The sequence below is a fragment of the Gallinula chloropus genome (assembly GCF_964237585.1).
Source record: "Gallinula chloropus genome assembly, chromosome: 2".
NCBI lineage: Eukaryota > Metazoa > Chordata > Aves > Gruiformes > Rallidae > Gallinula > Gallinula chloropus.
In genome coordinates, this window is record NC_140086.1 from 27,018,477 (window position 1) to 27,040,728 (window position 22,252).

A 22,252-nucleotide genomic window follows, 5' to 3' on the forward strand; every position below is an offset into this window, starting at 1 on the left:
CATGAATTATACTTCTGTGCTTCTGATTTGTAACCACACCTGTATACCCTTAGAAATGCTAATAGAAAAAATATGAATTTAGGCACAAAGGAGAATCTAATAAGAGGAACATTTGAATGGATAAGGAAATGTCTATTCCCCTCCCCCCCCCATATCCCCCCCCCCCAGTCATTAGGACTGGAGGAACATGCTTATAGTAATTAGGTAAGATTGATTTAGAGGCCGAACACCACCCACAATTTGTGTAGTCTGGGGTCAGGCAGGCAGCTGCAGAAACCGCTCAGCTAATTATGAGAATTCACTGTTCGTTAATAGAATCTCTCTCCACAAACAGCAGCTGTGTGTTTGCTCACGCAGATTATTAATTCTGGCCTTGCCTCAGCTGCAAGTTTCTGCTGCGTCGAAAGGAATCCTCTGATAGAAGTGTCAGTTATCACCCAAGCGATGCCAGGGGAGAAAGGAGAATCAGAAAGAAAGGAGAATATCTTCTAATCACAGGTGGATAAAGATTTTTTGCAGATACCTTCCTTTTCTGCCTCTTACTCCCAAACAATTAAATGCCAATTTTGGAACTCATTAATCTGTAGGCAACCTAGCGAGATCTAATTTATACCTGTCAGGAGCAATGGGCAGCAGCTAATAGGAAAATAATTGCAATATAAGTCTGCTTTCCCACTTGATACTATGCTTGCTTTTAATGACAAACCTTTTATACAGCAGCATCAGAATATTAGAAAAAATAGTGTCTGCATCACATCTACAGCTTGGTGCATCCTCCTCTTAGTGATATCTTTTTTAAAAAAAAAAAGTGCACACTTGTATTTTTCTCAAAAAATGAACAGAAGCAACTTAACAAATGTGGCATATGATCATTTACAGATAGAAACTTCAGCTTCTTACCAAATGAGAAAATAAGGTCAGCTTTATATGTAAGATACCATATCTCACTACGTAGATAGATATAAAATATGCACATAAATGATCTGCTGTAAAATCAAGATTTGAGTAAATCTTGGCTCAGTCAAAGTAAATGCTGAAACTCGTACTCGTGTTAATAAGGACTGCAGTGCTTCCTAGATTCTTGCATTTGATAACCGTATAGAATCTTAGGGCATTTTTGGAGAGACGAATTTCTTTTCTGCATTTCATCACTGCCATAGGATGAACTACCTGGTGTTCAGGTAAAGTCCCATCCTGTAAAATTCAGAAACATTCTCAGGAATGTTGACATATCTGTGAACAGAAGGTTCCTGTTGTGAAAGATAAAACATCCATATTGTGCATTTGGATGGAGATGTGTGGGAGGCATGCAAAATATACCCATCTGCACAAGTAAAGGGGAGCAAGAGCCCCATCTTTACATTGCATTGCCTTGTGAAATAGGTGCACGTTGTGTTTGCTTCGACCATTTAACTAGGCCAGGATAGAAAGAATTCCTTTGCAAGGTTGCAGAGCTCAGTTTAATGGTGAGCGAGCATCCGTGCGGCAAAACGCAACTGATGCAATGATTTAATTTTTTTTTAAGAGCTGTAGTCTTGTAACAAATATAGCATGCTGTTGACCGTTGAAAATTAAACTGTTGGGGTGGTGGGAGGCAATCCCCAGTGTGTCTATGTTTATTTCTACACTGCAGCAAAGTTGCCCCAAATACAAATTTGGTCCAATGTGTTTTGCTGCTTTAAATGTCGGTAGTCAGGGAGGGGACAGCATGGGTCAGTGGACTGTGATGAGGTGATATAAAGCCCTCTAACAAATGCTTTTGAAAAAATGGCTTTTTCCTACAAAAGCAAAGTGGAAAAAAAAAATCCTCTGTGTAAACACTTTGGGTGTCGTGTTTTTTTTTTTCACTAAAATATCTATTTCAATATTTGGGTTTTGAGAATCATTCAAAGTTTCTGTGAAAGCAAACAAAAATGTTCATGTTCACTCATCTTTTTTCATGAGAGAAAATATGGATTTATGGCCAGCTCTTTCTTCTTGAGTGCTAAATTTATAATTTTTCAAATACAAACGCAGCCTAAATTGGCAGTTGAGTAATTCCAACTTCTACTCAACCCCCTAATGTAAGTATTTCACGATAAGTCTTGTAGCTACATGCAGGCGATTGCACAAGGAAATGCCAAATCTTTCCACATATCTTAAGCATCCGTAAAAGTCTGGTCCTTATTAGCAAAGACCTATTAACAGAGAAGGTTATGACAACTTTTTCACTAGAAATGACTTTGGCCTATTATTCAACACGTACTAACTTGCATGTTTAAACCATTCTCTCTCACCACCTAAAGTACTGATACCCTATTAATAGCAACAAGGAATCAATCCTATGAAAGACAAACTGTAATTAATTTTCTGCAGCACTTATGCACATCAGTGTGATTACCGTTGGTAAGTATTCAGGGATCAGTAATGGCCACTCTGAACTTGTGAAAGTGATTTTTGTGAGTGAAGGAATAGCTGCAATAGATTTCAATGGGTTTTTTCTATTACTGAATGTTGTTCATGTTATGCTACGAAAGTCGCCTTAGGAGATTTGCAGGTGCATAAAATGCTTAAATTAGGTCTTACCATGAATTTAAAGTGTATCAGAACACCTACCCTCTGGGATGAACCATGAGTTTGGGGTAACAAATTCGGTTATGTTCTGTAAAGGAAGAAAAAAGGAGTGAATTTTGAATAAGTACAAACCACCTAGGGGGTAAAAAAACCCCAATAAAAACAAAACAGATTTTTTTCATTGTGTTGAGATAAATGAAAAACTTAAACCTGATTCTTGTAACAAATTCTAAGTTTATTCTTTTAAGGCAGACTTTAAAGGGGGTCTAAGTGGTGACTGCTTTTATATATTTAAAGGACTGGAAACATTGCATAGTTTAGTCACATATTCTTTACCATGAATTTACAGATCTAAGTGCAAAATAAAAGATCCTTGTAAAGCAAATCAGCCATTTCAGAATCCTCGCCACAAAGTTAGAACATCAAGATTCTGAATAAATAAATAAATAAATAAATAAATAAATAAATAAATAAATAAAGGCTTCCCAGGTCTAATGCAGTAACAGAATGATAAAATCATTTAGCTTATAGATTGCCATTCCTATGAGGGTTTTTTATAATAGATCAGAAATTCAAGTGCTGTTTCTGATTCTGGGTTCATTAGCATTGTCGACATCTTATACCTTAACCTTCCATTTTCCAATTTTCATTCTGCATTTTTAAATTTATTCTTTGAAATTCATTCATCCTGTACTTAGAAATCAGATTCAACAAAAGGACTGTGTTAATTTTGGTTATGAATAATACTTTCAAAAATATCCCAGCAGACCTCAAAAGGTTTATTAAGAAAACTCTCTATGTATTAAAAAATCACAAAATCATTCACTATTTTTTGGTTTGAATTCGTAAAAATGTTTTCTGGACACAAATTGCTACTGCATAGCAACAGTTGAATTTGCCTTTATTGATGATACACATCTTAGTGTGGACAGAAGTGAGAACTTCCTTACAGAGAGATTAGAGTCTAAATCTATCAAAATAAGACTCCCAGTCCAAGGCCAGCTTTGTATACTACCATGGGAATCTAAAATCTGATGTGGTTGCAGTCAGCTCTGTCAGCCTCAGACACCCTGGACCATCTGTGTACCCTTGCGCTACACAAGCATCTGAATGAGCCAGAACCATAAGAGTTTGCTGACCCTCTTAGGGACTGGCCAAAAGTACAAATCTCCAGAGCTGAGTCTGCTTTAGGCTTTTCTTAAGTTGCTTTTTCTTTTTCAGACTTTCTTTTCCACCACGGATTTCACTGATGAATTTGTGGTTTCACACAAAAACACTTCTTCTACACTAGCATAAAGGAGGCTGGGAGTTAGGATCTATTGCTGGGCCAAGCACTCCCTCTCAGGCTGTCCTTTCCTGCAAACACAAATCCTTTTTATTTTTGCCAGGAGAGATTTTCAGGCACAGATCACAGCACATCTCTGCAATTCCAGTTGCTGGATTGGTCTCTGATATGGATAGGGCCCAGGCCAGTGGCAGCTTGTCCTCATGGACTCTGATAGCAATGGACACTTTGTGGACAAAATCTCTTTTCTAACATCCTGATTTCTCTCTGCCAAATTTCTCCCTACCAAGTCTCTCAGACTTGCAGTGGTTTGTGCTGTAGCCTGGCATCCCTACCTAACCATTCCTTCTCCCTTCTCCTTGTATACTTTTCCACGCCACTCTGCATATTTCTCTATCAGAGTCCATTTCTCTAGCGAATCAGACACCTTGCTTTCCTACACGTCCTCAAACCACTCAGCGTATATGACTATTTAGCAGTTTTTAAAAGAATTCTAAGTGAGTGTTTACAATCATACCAGGGCAGATTGAGAACAACTCTGAGAGGGATCAGGTAGCCAAGAGTTCCTCTTTCAGCTCACATTTCTGTGACTTTGAAGTAGATATTTTAACGACTTCTTTTTCTACAGCATTGAAACATTCCAACAAACTATCACTGAGTTTTATCATCACCACTCCCATTTAGATGGTCAGGGATTTGAAATGGCTGCTACTACATGGTTTGCAGTTTTCATGCCAACTTCTAAACACTGAAATATCTGTTTGTGCAGTAGTTACTATATATCAGTAATACAAGGCTTAAAATGTACGTGAGCTATTTTTCCCAATAGGAACTTCTGCAAACAAGTCTAAGGATGTATCGTACTTTAAATTGTAAAAAAAAGAGATAAATGATGCTGAATTATGATGCTCTGGTTTTCCTATTATATCATTTTTTTATCAAGTGCTCAAAATCTCCCAGAAAATAATGAAGCCTTTCTATCATTAGCATGTTATGCAACTTCAACATAACTCCTTGCTTTTGGAAAAAAAACTGTGTATCAGTGTTTGTCACTTCCCCGTGTACTCCTTCTCTAGTTCAACAGCAGCACTGTCACAACTTTGTCAAAGTTAGTCCTTCCTTTAGTTTCATTTACACTTACAAGCATTTTTACTTAGTGTGGGTTTTCTAATACCAACATTTGTTGTTTGTGTATCAGGTTGCCCAACTCTTTATACAATGGGAATAATTTCAAGATTATAATGATATCCCCTGAAATAAATTATTTAATATATTTCTTGAAAAAGGAAGTAAAGGAACTCTTCTGGGTAATTGGTGTGCAGTAAGCCACAGTACCAGTTGTATATTCATTTTTCTCCAATGTATGCAATTATCCACTCAGCCTGTATCCATTAATATTATTTTTCTTCCTAAGCTGGAAGTATATAAAGCCATTAGAAAATAATCCAAAGAATTCTATTTGCTGAATAAATTTTAATTTGCATGGCACCAGGAATTTTTTATTAATGGGAAATAAATTATTGCAATCTTATGGAAGGCGACAAGTTAATAGCTTTGTGAAAAGTAATGGAGAGAAAATGATCTTGAAAAGGTCAGGTCTCCTGTCACAATGTCTTTATGCACAATTAAAACAAGTCAAGAAAGTGGCTATATAATCAGGACCATGAATATGCATTATATCCTAATGAGAGTGTGAAGATGGAGATGGGTTAGTGCTAAAGTCATGGTGAGGTGGTGACATAAAAATGGTAATTTGTGATGTAGTATTTAACTATGTGCTTCTGTTTCCTTTGGGAGGATTAACTCGTTGCTACCTGGCTATTCATTATTTTACCTTTACCAGTATACTAAGTAAGTGAGAGGAGACTTCTTTGCAGGACCACACATACATATGGGATATGATTTACTCTCATATAAAGACTCATCCTGTAGTTATGATTGTAAATCACAACATATCTCTCTGGTATCACTGCAAGAAGAACTCCAGAACATTGGTGTCATTGCTTTTTAATTATAAAAGTTGAAAGGCATTTTCATGTTACTAACAGATTTGATATATAATGACTCAGCCATTCTAAAAGTATTTTATTTCCTATGGTGCTCCTGGGCCAGGGGAGGCTCTTCCCACACCAAAGAATGGGAGCTATCATCATCTAACACGGTGCTGGAAGCATCTGCACACAGAAGAAGTTCTGCCCTTCCACAGGGATTTTTATGCCACTCCCCTCTAGTCCTTCTCAAAAGGAAGACACAGGACTTTGCAAAAGTAGAAGAGGAGGGTTGTGGCTTTGTGACCAAATCCCAGTTCCTGTTAGGAAACCTGTTTTGAAATACGTCCAACTAGAAATAAGCATCCACAATAAGAAATTAACTTACCTTCTTAAGTACTGAATTTTCTCCTGGCAACGGCTGTTTCAGTGGTCCCTGTGCTGCTAATGGGTGCTATTGAGTCATGGCGACTATTCTACATTGTAATTGAAAATCAGTATGAACATTCTGATTCAGTGGTCATTGAAAAAAAGATAATGGTCACTGAACAATGATTCTGATTAGCTAATGGCAATTTAAAGGTTTATAACACCTCTCACAGCACTGCTTATTTGGATATGCTATTAGAAGTTTCTCCTTAAGAGCTTGGTTTATGTTCAAAAATAGGAATAACTAGAGGGGGGAAGCAGATGCAGCTGGCATCCTATAATGCTCTGTTTGGGTGGCAGAGTCGTATTCAGTCCATGCTGATTAGATTTCCATAGATGGGCATTCAGCCCATAGCTCTTCCCATACATTGGCTCACTTAGTCTATACTTTTCTCATTTGCTGCTTGCTTCTTTGCCCATCATGCTATAGGTTTCTTAACTATATAATCATCAGATATTGTAAATAAGAATATAATAATGTGCTTTTGTGCTGAAATGCTTGTCAGAATATTTGGGGGGGGGGGGGGTGTGGCATTATGTTTTTTTTTTATGATTCCAAACACACAATGAACAGAAAATTGCTATATATCTAATTTACATATTGTGTCCTCTCTGGTCATCAGTGGTCAGTTAATTAAGGAGCTGGACCCGTCACTTGGAGCCTCTTTGGATCTGAGTAGGCTTCATCATATCCCTGTTTCTAGTTTTTCTGTCTGTTAGAAACCAGTTAGGATGTTCCTTATTTGGAATTAACAACTTTCAGCATAACTGTGGCCAGAGAGGATGTAGTGCAGCCCCCATGGTTGCCTCCTAGATAGAGTTTCTTCCCTGGGAATATTTGTGGGCATTTAAAAAAACTGAGGCAGAAGATAAACTGTTGAAAAAAAAAGTACCTGTAGCACTGGTGGGGTTTTTTCACTACAAACCCTCAGTAGACATTTCAGCTTCCATGTAGCTGTGTATTTTTGTTTTGATGTTTTCTCATAACAGTGTGTCTGGTCATGGGAGCTGTGAGCTCAGTCTACATCATCAGACCTGGCTGCAGTATCCAGGTTTCGAGGTATCCAAACAGGTGTGTGGAGCTTGAGCTGTCAATTTAATGTGCATTTTGGGGATGGAGGACAGTGCTGCTGTGGAAGGAAGCACTGAATAAAGGAAACTGGTAAAAGCAAAGTACATGAACTTGGAGAGTGAATGATGTTTACCTGAGTCAGCACTCTTCCAGAGGTCTGTGAGATTATCTAAGGCTCATCACCAGCCTCAGAAGGGCTTTCCATTGGGTATAAATTCATGGTGCAAGAGTCTCCTGAGCAAGTAAATCTTCAAGTTATTGATTCTAACCACTTTACCCAGGTCTAGAATCAAGGTGGTCACAGTCAGAGAAGCAGATTTTATTAACTTGGGGCAATTTGTCTTTCAAATCCTTTACCCAGGCTGGTATTGATGTAGGCACACAGGTGCCATGGGTGTCTCAGCACCCTGTGCACACAAACATCCTGCTCCCAGCATGGCATGGGCAGCCCAACAGAAGTACCTCTACTCTCTCTGTCCAGACATGACCCTTGCTATAACACTCTTAGGCTTTGGCTTGGTTTACTGATGACCTTCAGGAAGTAGACAGGAAGGAATGACCACTTATGCTGCCTGCCTCTGCCTCCCTCCAGCAAGGCAGGGCAAAGCACTTGATGGATCCCTGTCACATTATCCCACCTTGAAAACCAAGTCAGTAGCCTGAGATGTGATGGTCAGACCTTCTAAACATCACTTCAGCAACAGGCTCAAAGTTGCTTAATGTCTCCACTGTATGACATCAATACGCTGATGTGAGTCAGCTGCATTTCTCTTTTTCTACTGGTCGTGTATATTTGGTTTATGTGCTGTTGAAATATGTGAATGCTGTTTCCAGGTACCTTCATCTAACTGGGGGGAAACAGAAGTCTCATCAAGAAATGCAGATAGGAAAAAATCATCTGCATTACTCACACATGCTGCTGGTTTTGAAATTAGCTGTAGTGACTCAGGAGAAAAAAAATTCAAATATTTAAGTGGATGGCTGAAGGAAAACCTTCAGATTTGCTACAGTTATGGTTGGACGGAAAAAAGTGAGAAGAATACTAGAATGGAACAAAATGAACCTCAGATTAAAAACCATTTTGAATTCTTGCCATCATAACTACGTGAAGTGATAGGAAGAATCCAGGGGTGACCAATGAATATCTCTAGAAAGGAAAGGCTTCTGTAAATAGTGAGATGGTTTGTTGTTGCTGTTGTAAGCGATAGAACAACAGTGATATACATAGCCTTGGTTTTCAACAACTGCAGTCATGCTCCAGGATGCTGAGCTTGAACTGCATGGTACAAATAGCTCTCAGTAGACAAGTACAAAAAAGGTTATGAGCAAGTCACAGAAAACGAGTGGATTACAAAAGGCACGTAAAATGCTTTGAAGAGTGAATTGAAAAGTAAATTAAAAAAACCATTTTATCAAAAATGAGAAAAGAGCTAAAAAAGTTGGAGGGATAGAAAATTTAATGTAAAACAAAAAGATATGATTTATGCAATATGTGCTGACCTTGTGAAACTTACTACCTCAAGGTATTGTTTATGTGAAGACTTTAATAGGATTTTTAAAATGAAGATTAAACCTCTATATAAAAGGGAACATGTGTGTCCCTTGGAAGGATAAAGGAGAATCAGAAAAAAACTTCCCATTACAGTGTCTTTCACAAAACTTCATGCCAGCAACCGCTGCCAGGAGGAACACGACTGTGAGATATTTCACAATGTCAGCACCTATGTTTCTATACCAAAGAACCATTCCTCATTCCCTGCTTTCTCTTTTCCTTTGCCAACAGCCCCTCCTCAACTTTCCCAGGACATCGCACCACTTTCCCTAGTGAGATAGTTAAATTTTTTCAATGTACATGAGGGGGTATAAGGTGACCTGATAATAGAGAGGGGCTAGAAAAGAGGAGGCAGCAGATAGCTATCTTGAAATAGCAACTTGCCCTATCTCTATTTCATTTACCATTGAACTTATGACATACTGCCCTGTTATTTCCACTCATATTTTTTTTCCACATGCAAGTATAAAACATCTGTACTTAAGTCATGTCTTTTCCCTCTAGATGAATGCTTTTCATGTTGTCTCTAAAACTCCTCTTTCAGGGCGAACGTGTGCCAGTTAGGCACAGTCAGAGGTAGCAGTGCCACACCGCTAGAGAGAGATCTCAGGAAAATATTAATAGACAATCCTTTCCATGGGTTTCATCTGTGAAGAATGAGATCATCCCTCTGTGACATAAACTTTGGGGTTTTTGCTTTGGCATAAACCAGTTATTTCAGACTAATAACTTAGAATTTTAGTTCATGCTAAAAAATTTTTACTATGTTCAAGTATTTTCTAGTGTTGAAGTCTTGAGCAATGCCTGCTAAAAGGACTCCTGAAAATAGCATGCACAAGTTAAAAAGGTGATTTTGTGTGTGTGTGTGTGTGTGTGTGTGTGTGTGTGTGTGTGTGTACATATACACACTTGTATATATGTGTGTGAGACTGTGTGTGTATACAAATAAAAATCTCTGGGTCCTGGCTCTTTGTGAGGAACTAATTCAGTCTAATAGATGAAGTGTTTGAAATCTGAAAACAATGTTTTGATGGTCAGAACAGCAAAAGGGGAAGGTGTTAAATATGGCTTATTAGCATTTTATGGACAAAAAGAAATTCAGAATTCTCATGAGACCAATAGAGAGAGGGAAAAATACAGTACACATGTAAATTAACAGCCAGCAATCCTTGTACCTAAGGAAATATCCGCAGGACATCTTAAATCATCTAGAATTTGGGTATACTCATTAACCCATGGGAGTTAACCATCTGGCAAGTAGAATACAATGCCCTAACTAGTGTTGTTGTGTTGTTGTTTTATAAATCAGGCTGGATACAACAGTACTACTAGCTGAATGAAAAGTATATAGTAATTAACATCATGTCCATTTCCAGATCACAATGCATAAAAATTATATATAGCAAAAACAAAGAAGTCATCCTCAAAGCATTATTAAAGTTTCCATAGCTTTGATAGATGTGATACAATAACATTGTGTTTAAGTACATTCCTGTAAAGATTTCTCCTTTTAAAAAATAATGACAGTATTTACCAGCATACATGCACAGATTTATCTCTGATATCAAATACTGCAAATATAAAACAAATGCAAATGAAAGCCATACAATGTATTCTCTTTCTAGATTGTATTTTGACTGAAAATTAATCATATAGTAAATGCACTTAAATTAACTCATGCAAATATTACACTGACATGAACAGAGTAATAGTTTTTTTATGAAATTTTATTCTAATTGGAATCTATGTTGTTATTTGGACTTTGTCATAGCCAGACAGAAACAGCAATCATTTTCCATTTATGTGCATGAAATATCAATACATCCACTTGAACAAGGTCTGGTGATGCTTGTGAGCAGATGAAAAACAAGTGCTTCTCTATGAACAGTCATGGGCTTGGAGGAGGCTAGCATGAGGTTGGCATTGGGTCTGACACCTATTTCTAATGGAGCACTAGATAATTGAAATCATAGAATCATTTTAGTTGGAAAAGACCTTTAAGATGAAGGCCAACCATTAACCTAGCACTGCCAACAACTAAAACATCAGTGTGTTATCAACCTTGCTCTCATCCTAAATCTTAAACATAGTATTACATCAGTTACTGGAAAGAAAATCAGATCTATCCTCGCCGAACCCAGGACAGCCCCAAAGACCTCAGACTCTAAGAAAGGACAGAGGAGATCAGCCCACACTGGTGGACAAAAGAACACATTAAAATAATGGGAAGCAATTCATCTGATTGAGCAGTGTGAGCATGATATACCAACTACCAGAAACAAAGGGAAAAGCTGAATATAGAAAGCACTGCTGCAAAAAATGAAGAATTTCATCCTATGGTGACTGTATGCAGTAACCACATGACTAGAATTTAATTCCTGACACTGTCTGTAGTCTTGATTGGATTAAATTTATTTTTAAAGACTTATCCAATTTCCCCTTTCCCCATTTCCTTTCCCTCGTGATGTTGCCACTCTATTAATAGCCTCCCTAGTGAGATCCTAGGGCAAGAAGTGAAGAAAAATATTGAGCCAGATCCTCATTGGTATAAATTAATATAATTCCACTGACCTCAAGTTATTCCACTAGAGTATCCCAGTGTATCTAATTATAAAGATAGGTTAACTTTAACTAAGCAGCGAATTTATTATCCAAATTGGAATTTGTCCAGGATTTGGTTTTGGATACATAAGTCATTAGTAAAGCTCATCAGAATCTTCTAACACACACACACACCATCTTATCAGAAAATTATCACATTCAGTAGGAATATCTGTTGGAGCACAATGCAAGTACACCCCTTTATTATTTACTGAGAGAATACGTACACCTTGGAAAATCCTGAGAACTTTCTGTTCAAGCATTGCTCCAACATTCCCCATTTACACAGTTAATGCAGAGATTGCAAGCTCCTCACAAAAGTGATTAAAAGAAAACAAGTGCAAACTGGTTTTGTGATGTGTGACTTTTCATACCATGTAACTTACTTGTTATAAAGCTATGGACTTGCTAATAGGATCGTCACTACAAAAAACATCACTTACTAGAAATCTCACTTTCCATATGTCAAAGCTGGAATGACTTTATCCCACAAAAAAACTCACTCACATGCTCTACTTGTTTCATAAACGAGGTTTTATGAACCCTCTTTATTACTTGACATTAAGATCTCCAAAATCTGAAACAGTCATATGATCATCTACAGAAGAGCATTAGTGTTCATCACTTTTCAGAAGTATTTATCATAATCTATTAGGAGGAGAATTAAAAATGCTAGTGGAATTGACTGGGCTTTTAAGATTTGTCACTAATCTATTTGTGTAAAGAAGGATCTTGTAATATTCACTGCCTGCACAAATATCACTCGCCTGTCCTGATTTTAATCTGCAAAACATATGATTGAGAAGACAAATAAAAGCTATAAAATGGGAAATCACTTTTCCAGCTGGTCTATAAAATTCAAATCATTACAGTGTAAAGCCATTCTTAGGAAAATAGGTCCTAGGACTTGAATATCACAAAATATCAAGTGCATTCTGTCTTACCCAAAATAAAAGGTCTAAGATTCTCCCGAGTCTTTGTATCTTTCAAAGTCTTCATCCAATTCCCAGACTACAATGGCCTAGATGCTTCTGGATGCCATCGTTCCTCTTACACCACTGCTTAACTGTCTGTAGTTGAACTGACATACCGCCCCATGAAGAAAGAAGCTCCTACAAGCTGTAGTTTCTAGAGCAAACACTAAGTGCAAACTACTGCAGGCTGTGACGAATTCAAGAGGGCAACCTACAGCTGGAAGTGCAGTGCACGGCACAGCTAATGGTAAAAATAAATTTTTCTGGTCAAGAGCATTGCTTTCTCTCAGCTCATGGTCATGGTATTGGCCCAGTTAACTTTCTTTCAGGGTTTGTTACCTTCATGGATGAATATGATCAGGATATACCATTTCTGTAATCTGTACAATTAAATTCATGCACTAAGAGCAGCAGAAATGAATCCACCTGAATTCCTCAAGGAATAGAGCATGTCAAGTAAATGTATGGAGAAGGATAGGCAAAAGGTTTTGTAGAAATCTCCTTTAAAACCACCAGGACCAAGAACTTCCCCCTGGGGTGGATTTTAAATTAGTTCATCTTTCCTCTTTTTCTCTCCTAACTGCAGGGAGATTCAAGAAACCTCCCATCTCCCATGCAGATCACTGAGACAAGTTGAGAGAATAGAGAAATGTCTGTTCATCTGTGCATAATGCCTGGCTCTAATTTTCTATATAACTGCTCATAGCATTTCTGAACTATTAAGCTTAATAAGGTCTCATGGGTCTGTATGTGTGTGAATGTTTTACCCCACAGAGCTCCTCTAACTGCTATTATGACTGCAGGCTTATACTGAGAAATCAGCAACCAAACACGTAAGCTCTCCATCTTATCCTCCCTACCTGTACAGGCACTACCTAGTAAAAGTGATGGATATGATAGATTATGAGTGAGTTTGCAGTGGTCTGAAAAGTGGCTCCTTGAGGCAGAGTGAGGGGTCAGCTAAGTCCATTATCTATTTTCTTAATCTAACTTTGCTCTCAAGATCAGTCCACTTGCTATAGCACTCATTCTTCTTAAGAATGGCAAAAAGATAGGGGACCTGATAAAAGTCTTTTCAGAAACTTATCAAAGCCTGAGACAAGGGGAAATTCTGGGAATATATTCATTTCCACACATAATGGATATGAAATTCAGTGTACTTGAACAGATATTTGATCTTCAGTTTCTAACTTTTATTGTTAAAATTTAGCTTTAGAGGTTATAAAAAGAGAAGGTCTACCAAGGCCTGGGTATTTACTTAATAAAATAAAGTAAAATAAAATAATATGTAAAGAAAGCAAAATCTAGAAAAAATTATGCCAGAGCCGTCTGGAAATATTTTGTCTGAATACTTTCCCAGCATAAAATAGAATATTCACAGGAATGTTTTCTAAAAGAAATTTTCAGTTCTATGAAAACTTTTCAGTTTTTCTACTTAGAAAAAGCAAACTGCTTCACTGCAGATTGAATCAACCTAAATCAAAACACCTGCCTCTGAAAACATTGACACACTTCATGTGAGACTGGTTCAAAATTAGGTTTCAGCCCACAGAGTTGCACTGGTGCTGCTGTCTAGGCACTTTTCTCCCCCTCCCATTAAAGGAGCAGACTGCTGCTGTTTTCCTTTTAGGTCCAATGTTGGTTTGATGATAAGAAGCACTGATCATATTCTACCAGGGGAGACATGTATACAGCTGATTAAATATATATATACACATATCTCCTAAATGCCTAGTGAGTTTTCTTGATTGTATAATAGAAATTTAGTCTGTTGGCATAGATTTAGTGAATGATTTCAACCTCATAGCAGCAAGAAGGCACAGTTAAGTTCAGTTAAAGTAGGATAAATCAATTGGAGCAATGGTTCCATAAGTATTCAGTCATACCAAGTTGAGACAAAAGTGGACAGGATGCCAAGGTGCAAGCCTCCAATAGGAAAATATCTGGGTTTTTTCTGGATAACCTTAAGTAAAAGAGTGGTCTAAATTCTTTGGTGAGGAAGTGCCTTCTTTGTTTTGGAAGTTTCAAAAGCTAATGTGAGTTTAGCCCAAGCTGCAAGTTAGTGTCAATGAAACCTCTGCTTCAGATGCACTCGAATGCAGGATACATTAATTTGTTGTGTATCATTACAGCCATCTTCATGTCCAGCTGCATTTGCCTGTATCTCCTTCTCCAGCCACCTTTAGATCTCTACTTAACACTAACTGCTGCTAAACTTCCCAGCATAATAAACCAGAAAAGTATTTGCAGTTAACAATGTCTATGTAGTGAGTCAGCAGAGCTTTTTACCAAATCTAAGAATGCTTTTATTTTCCCCCTTTTCTAACTCCATCTTGTTTATCCACTCATTTAGGTAGACCTAGACCATACTGACTCTCAAGCATGTAGTTTTCTTACTTGTTTGCAGCATGTAAACAACATAGCCCTGTTCCTTGGATAAGCCCCTGTAAAATAAATACAAATGTGCCCATTTCACAGGTTTGAAAATTTATTGAAGTACACCTAGATCTTTGTACACTGTAAAAAGCGTGTTTGCATAAAGTATGACTATTTTGCATCAGACCCATAATTTCACACATTATTGTGCCCCATAATTTTCACATATCATTGTCTGTTATCCATATTAGCAGAGTAATCTCTCACTGTCTCTAATGCCAAAATATTTTGAAGTATCATTTCCCACCTTTTTCTTTTCTGCTCAAGAGGGGTTTCTACTTTTTGAATCATTAGATCCACCTACACACTTGCCAATCAAGCATAAGATCTCTTAATTTAATTTATTAAAGAAATTAAACTCTCCATCCTATTGAAATAACTATTCAACATCCCAACTGCATCTGATTTCTGACAGAATTTAAGTTTATTTCTGAATTTCAGTGATTAGAGCATTTGTGCTTGTCTTCATGGCTTACTGACTGTGGCTTTCATAACAATCCAAACTGTAACTGCCTTGCAGGACAGGCTCCACTGAAAAGCAAAGGTAAAGCTAAGAATTCCTTACAACTGGAATTCCACCACTACTTAATGGGGCTTTAGTTAATTTGCTGGAAAAATCCCATAAAATCATAGAAACTTTAAGGTTGGAAAAGATCTCTAAGTCATCGAATCCAATTGTCTGTCCAATACTACCGTCAACTAAACCATGTCCTGGAGTACTAAGTCTACATGTTTTTGGAACACCTCCAGGCATGGTGACTCCACTGCCTCTCTGGGAAGCCTGTCCAATGCCTGGCAGCCCTTTCAGTAAAGACATTTTTCCTAATACCCAATCTAAACCTCCACACACACAACCTGAGGCCATTTCCTCTTGTTAAGTTGCTAGTTACCTGGGAGAAGAGATCAACCCCCACCTCACTACAACCTCCTTTCGGGTAGCTGTGGAGTAATGTAAGGTCTCCCCTCAGTCTCCTCTTCTCCAAGCTAAACAACACAGTTCTTTCAGCTGCTTCTCATAAGACTGGGCTCCAAACCTTTCATCAGCTTTGTTTCTCTTCTCTGGACCTGCTCCAGTACCTTAATGTCCTTGTAGTGAGGGGCTCAAAACCGAACACTGTACTCAAGGTGCAGCCTCAACATTGCTGAGCACAGGGGGACAATCACTCTCCTGGACCTGCAGGCCACACAGTTTCTGATACAAGCGAAGGATGCTGTTGGCCTTCTTGGCCACCTCAACCCACTGCTGATTCATGTTCAGCCAGGTATCAACCAACACGCCCAGATCATATTCTGCCAGGCATCTTTCCAGCCACTCTTCCCCAAGCCTGTAACATTGTGATCTACAATGTTAATTTTAATACAGGCTTCAATTAGAAAGATCCATCATGAATTTTATTTTCTTGTAATGACCTATTTCAGGTCCTCTCAACATGACTCAGCAAAGATGACTTATTTTTCTGTTAATCCCATCAACCTTTTAGTGTACCAATGAGAATATCAGCTGACAGAGGGGGTGAGTATCTGTGTATGTCACAGTTGCAGTTTGGAATATACTTTATTGATTCACTTCTTCCATGTTGCCAGTTTCTCCAAAAAACAGTTTGATCATATCAAGGGAGTATTCTTTCCACTGCCACATGATTGAAACATGTATATTTCTTCAGTATCTGTTTGCATGGGTGGAACCACAGGCAATCTTCTAAATGAGACCCACTTTACTCTTTTCTCAAAGACATTGATTCTTTTCCAAAGACCCCATAACATAAAATATTTTCAATTCATTTTTAGTCCAGAGCTAGATGCATGTTTCAGTTAGAATTGACGCAAATCCAAAAATCTATGAAGCAAATAGTTTAGTATACTTAAGATATTGTAAAAAACTAGTCCAGATTTCACTCCTACAAGTGATTTCTCTCTTGATTAAGAATCCAAAAATGTCTGGATCCAGATCCCATCTTCTTTCCCAGTCTGAACAGCACACCATGCAAAAACCTTCATGGAACCAAAGCCTTTTTGGGCAATTCATTCTTCATATAATTTTATTAACTTTATTTCAAGGTGCTTGAAATTGACACTTTGTCTTTTTTTTGAGGAAAATATGTGCAGAATATGACCTGGCACCTTCCATACTTGGAGCGAATTTGTGACACTACAGTCCGGGTACCACTCTCATTCTCTGATAACCGACTGCATGGAAGTTAAGAGCTGTGCCAGTAACGAGAATAATAAAGTAAAACCAGCATGTTTTTGGAGAGTCAGGTGTTCAATCTGCATCTTTTCTTTTACAAAAAGAAAAAGAAAGTGTTAACATAACCATCAAACCCGACTGTCACCTAGTGATTGCTGAATTATTCTCTATTGCCATTCTAATCCACAGACAGGAGAAGGAAGAAAAAGAACAAACACCCCCCCACCCCTCGTTCCTCTTACAAAGGCAAATTAGCCAGATTGAAGTCAGCCACTGAAGGAGGGGGAATATGCTTTTGCCATGTCTTCCTTGCTCCTAGGTATGGGTCCTGGCAAAGATCGCATCAACAAGATCGGTCCTTCCTGGGGTGCTGGATTTTTGAGTGGTAACACAGAGGAGTCGGTATAAGGAGGGCAGTGGTCACATATGCCTAGCTAGCTTGCAGGAGGAAACATATGGCTACCATTTGTTCCACCAACAGTGGTGTGCACACACCGCGAGCCCACAGAAGGAATGCTATTTCGCTCAGCCAGACTTCCTTGCAGCTCTTCCAAGACACCCGTTTCTGCATGCCTCCCGGGAAGCAAGGCATAAGCTGGCCAAAACACTCCTAAGAAGAAAGGTTTCTTAACAGTGCTAAAGCCTTTCTCTCTTGTCCTTTACTAAGTCGAGTAAGTGCTTTGTGCTGCATTGCACAGATGGCTTGATGCTGCATGTGCACAAGTACAGCTGTTAGAGTTGGGGTGGGTTACACAGAGCTGGCAACTCCACGTTTCAGTTGATATCTATGAAATTAACCAGCAGGCAGATTTTGAGGGAAAGGAGAGGAATTGCTGTACAATATTTAAAAGATAAGATAGATGCTTGCATTGTTGGCACTAGCAAGACAATAATCTTCCCCTCTAACAGATCTCAGTGCTCGAGGCGAAGAACCTATTTTTCCTCTTTGGTTTATTTTCCTGACTCTGTCATTCACACACTGAAACTGGGTGTCAGATTGTTTAGTCTAGAATTGGGACGGCACAAGTGCTCTCATGTAGAGACTTTATTTCTGGTTGGCTGTAGATCAGCTCTTGGTCTTTTTAGGAGTTGTGTGAGAATGAGTGGCTAGAAGGCATGCGAAGGTCAGCACAAACCAGACTGTGTTATCTGGTGTGTACCTTTGTTCCAGCTCACCCAGGCAGGTATGTTTCTGCTGCTCCTGCTCCTCACCCCGGCACACACAGTTTCTTACCCCAGCTTAGCACTGGTTTCATCCCAAGCAATATGGCACCTGCAGCTGCAGGTAAGTCTGTCCAAAGTGAATGTGAGTTTTGGGGAGATTTTCAATTGTGAATTTTAGGGATAATATATAATAAGCCACTTGAGTGCCATTAGTGCACCACTGCCATCCTCAGAGACCCCCATCATACCATGAGGATCAAGGTCCCCACAACTTACTAAGAAAGAATCAGAGCTGTTAGCATATCTCAGCCCCTAAACTTTAAGGCACATGCCTTCAGATGTTTTAGTGTGGCGGTTCATCGTTCTGTCAGGTATTGAATTTGCGATGTCTCTGCTCCACATGGCCTTGACTAATCAAGGTGGTCAGGATTCACTTTAACTCTGCTGTGCAAGAACATGTCTATTAGCCTGTTTTATCCCACTGATAATCTAGTACTAGCTTTCACTATGGCAACTTCATAACAGTAAATCATAACAGTGGGCTTTTAAAACATTGATATTTTAATGGAACTTTGTCATTCCACATAACAAACCTGCGTTTTTGCATGTACTTGTATACCGATTTTATTGAAACTAGATACTTTTCGCTAGATTGTTTTGTTACCTATTAACTTGCCGCAGTTAACACATTCTTTATAGGCTCTCACGCGTTCTTGATCCTCAACCTGCTAATTCTTGCAAAGGCTTCACCTACCTCAAGTAACTACCAGTCTTGTACTTAGGTAAAAATACTTTGCACAGATCTACCCTCAGAAAAGCAGCGCTGAAACTGTTAATTCAAACATATATGTGGCCAAGGTTACAGCAATGCTTCTGAACTTTAGTGTATCGTTCCCAAACCTCAGTACAAAAAAAAAACAACTGAAGGAGCATACCCGCAGGGCTGAACATCAGTAAGCAGACATAGAGAGAAGATTGGCATCTACAGAATATAAAACAAGATTTAGTACATAAGGTGAAAGAGGTATCTAAGGTTCTCAGGGGACAGACTATTTCAGTCTTTTGAAATAAGTGGTTTAAGTCTTCAGCTCAACTCCCTTTGTAACAGAAAACCTATATGTCCCCTTTGAGTTAGTCCATACAGCATTACAATCTGAGTACATCTACTTCCTATGGCTTTGTTGCTATACTTGAATGTACTTACATTTGTATATATCTTGTATGATTTTATTTTTAGGAAAATATTTTAAGTGGTGTGTATTTTAGTAATTTAAATTATACAATAATGGGGAGAACAATAGGTAAACAATAAGTCAAGAAATATAATAAACAATTGCAATTGAAATAAACTCTTCAATTCCACAGACAGCAACAAGTCATTGGTTTGGCTTCCTCCGTTCCTGTACCTTGAATATGAATCATAATAGAGATCTGCCCTTCTGACCTGACTTTGCCCAGGCAAAAATGTGAAGCGTCTGGTCTCTGCTAAGGCTGAAAAGAAAAATCTCTAGCTTTGGTCAGTATCTTTATTACAGTGGTGACTCAGCCAAAATCACTGTGTAGAGAGCATGAAATATGTGCTTGGTTGGGTTCATGAATATTGTATTTGAAGTTTTTAGTCACTTGCATTTGTTAACACTTCATGCAAGGGCTGAAAGTTTTAGATCTGATGTATAAGTGAAAGTTTTAGATTCTCTTGTATCTCAAGGGGTGGAAAATAAAGCAAACAATGCAATTTTCAAGAGTTATATTTTTGACCACGTTATTTAAGAGAACCAGAAAAAGCTCTTGAAGAAATGAAAGAAAATATACCTGAATCTCTGCAGCAGTCATGATGTGACTGCTTGGTATGTTGAAAGTAAAGCATTATACACTGCCTTAGAAACTCAGCCACTGTGAGGATCAAATTTGGTCCTGAATCAATAAAGTTGACAGGACTGTTCATAGGATGAGTGAGTTTAGGATGACACCCTTCCGATACAGAGTGAAGAGGAGACATTTGTTTTAGCTGACAGGAAGCGCCCAATTAAAATAGCCTCTGTCTTTCCAACATTTAGCTGTGGGAAGTCATTAGTTATCCCTGACTTTAAAACTGACAGTCAGGCAGTACTAGCTTTACTAAGGAGCAGGTAACACGAGTTGAACTAATAAATACAGTGCAAGTACATGTAGCACTGGTATCCCTGCAAAACCCAGCATGGATCCAAAAATAACAGCAATTATCAGTGGCACTGAGATCAAAAGAAATATCGACAGCTGGTGACATCCCTGTTATCCCCAGACACGGACTTAGAGGACACTGATGGATGACTATTTACTACTGTCTGTTAACCTTTCTGGGGACAGGGTACTTTCAAATCTCATGCAGGCCAGTCACACTAACTGATGTGCAAGGTAGCTCATGACGTAAAATGTCAAACCGTCCTAGCTTGCAGCAACATGGATAATGACGAATTACCTGTCACAAATTCGATGGTACAACAATGTTGTTTACAACATGTGTCAGAACTATCTCAGTTATACTGGTGGTTTATTGTATTATAGACCTTTTTCAAATATTCCCTTTCTCGTGACATCACAACCTATTACAGAACTAAACATGAAAATACAAGTTTATTTTTTAATAGCTGGAAAACAAGCAAAAGAGGCTGGTTGATTCTGAAGATACCGAGGCACTGTTTTCACAGTGTTAGCTCAGAAAGAATTTGGATAAAAGAAAAGAAAAAAAGAAAAACCAACCAAACAACACAAATCAATTAAATGTTGTTGAAATCAAATATTGCTTTTTCCATTTTATCACGTAGTGCTCATAGTTCTTTAGGGATTAAGTCCCTTCCCAGCTCCAATTGCCTACATGCAGGTATCTGGTAGGCAAGGTTCACTGAGACCTGCCCTGTTCCTTTAGCTAGGGTTGAATGTCACCAGAGAGAATTTTGTAATAGATATAAAAAAAAGAATTCCTGAAAGAAAATTCTGCCCCTAACAGTGACTCTCTGGGGGAATATTGTAAAGTCAAATGAGCATTGAGCTTGCTGTCATTGAACTGGGTTTTACATAAGACCCAGACCTAATTCCTTTCTGATGCCTAACTTCCTTTTGTAACACATACCTGTTTATTTCAAAGATTTCTGTGAGGGTTCAGCTGTATTTTTGCTTGTTTTTAAGCAGTAGCATGGCAGACGTGAAGAGTGGAAAAAGAAGGTGACACAGGCAGCACAAAATATCCTGAACAAATTCATTCCAATTATAAATGAACAGAAACAGGATTCAGATTGCACAAATCATTGTGATTAGCTATCAAAGTCCCAATTAATGTTGGGATTCTCCTGACAGTGCTTAAAAGTCACAACAGACAAGGTTCCTTTGTCTATATTTTTTTAGAAGATTAAAATAAATAAAATAACTACGTACCTCAGACATACAATGATTTACTGCATTGTAATGATTTATTGGGTTCTGCAAGCTATGGGACCAGACTGTGTCTGTGCTGTTAGGTCATAGTAAAAACATGGCAGCTCCAATTTTACCCCTCAAAAAAGGCTTGTTTCAATTAGGCACTTTACCACACATCCATGATATCAGACCTGGAGGGTGTAAGCATCATTACAGTGACCAAAGGAATGTATGGAGCCTTCGAAGCACCTTTCAGCCTTGGTAACTCATTTCTGAGCCATAATTACCCAGCTGCTATTTTAAACACTGTGGTGGTGTTAAGTTTTGAAAAGGGAAATGACAAAACTGAGCAGGTTCTAGTTTTTTATGTGCCAGTTCTACAAGGGACAATGAAATTCAGCTTCAGTAAGAGGAGGTGACAGACTGACAGACTAAGCCAGCAGGAAGAGTAGAAAACCTAATACTCAGGTGTACATGGTGAAAGACAAAAAAGGTAGGTAGGAAGTCCTAGAGCTGGAGAAATCTTAAGGGATGTGTAGATTCCCTCTGATGACATCCACTAGGTAAGAAAGCCGAATAATGCTTTATTTTCTGTCTCAATTAATCAAGAATTGTAC